General features: G+C 37.4%; 1 pseudogene; it reads right to left on the reverse strand.

Moving 5' to 3' along the window:
* Positions 1 to 540: 540 nt before the first annotated feature.
* Positions 541 to 635, reverse strand: LOC114236941 (U6 spliceosomal RNA; annotated as a pseudogene).
* Positions 636 to 1,048: the final 413 nt, after the last annotated feature.

Consider the following 1,048-nt stretch of genomic DNA (forward strand, 5'->3'; position numbering starts at 1 on the left):
GTTTAGTTTGTCTTTATTACACCAAATTTATTCATAATAAATTATGCAGGTGTTTTGATGAGAATCCAGAAATATTTTGAGACACCATATTTCTCTGAAATGTGAGAATTTAAGACCATTGCTGTTCCAGGACAAGTCTTGTGAATAGAGCTTTTATTGCATTCATTTGCATTATTTTGTTCACTTCTCAGAACTCTGTCAATTAACAACAGCTTGATCTTGCAGTTGAGATAGCAGAACCCAGAGAAAATTCACCCCAAGTCACACACTTGGAAGATAATGGAGCCGGGACTAGACTCAGTGTTCTCTCTGCTAGATCATTCTGCCTTTCAGAAATAAGGACAGATCAGGCAATAAGCTTGCTCCTGATCAGGCACGTGACAGGTTCAAGCTGGAAGGCACCCCTCTCTGTATCTAATTCAACCCCACCTTCCTAGACATTCAGTAGATGTATCTAATTAGGAAAAAATGCAAATTATTTCGACTGTATACCTATAAATGTTATCCCTGGAAAGAAAAGGAACATTTGGTAAATGTGAAAAAAATATGGGGAAAATTTGCATGTTATCCTTGTGTAGGGGCCATGTTAATCTTCCCTGTATTGTTCCAATTTTAGTATACATGCTGCCAAGCAATCTCCAGACTCTTTTAAAATGAATATATCATAGAAAATACCAAAGTATATCTCATATAGTAAAGATAGGTATTGTTTTTGTGAGACTTTTGTGTTAGTTGTATATATGTGTAGATATTGTGAGTCGTAATATAAAATTTATTCCATACTGTGGATTGTGCTAACAAATGTTGAAAAGCCATGGGTATGGTGGAAAGACCATGAGAAAGTGGGTTCAGTTACTTGATGCCAGCCATTACTGTGCCAATAGCCACCTGCATGAGCTTGGCCAAGGAACTTAACCCCTCAGGGCTTCCATTTCCTTATCTTTAAAATGAGCAGGTCGAACTAGATGTTTTCGAGATCCCTTCCTCTAAGATTGTATCATTCTGGCAATTGTTTCATGGCATGAATGAGACACACATGCCTTCCAAA

The sequence above is a fragment of the Balaenoptera acutorostrata genome, chromosome 2 (genome assembly GCF_949987535.1).
Source record: "Balaenoptera acutorostrata chromosome 2, mBalAcu1.1, whole genome shotgun sequence".
NCBI classification, from domain to species: Eukaryota; Metazoa; Chordata; class Mammalia; order Artiodactyla; family Balaenopteridae; genus Balaenoptera; species Balaenoptera acutorostrata.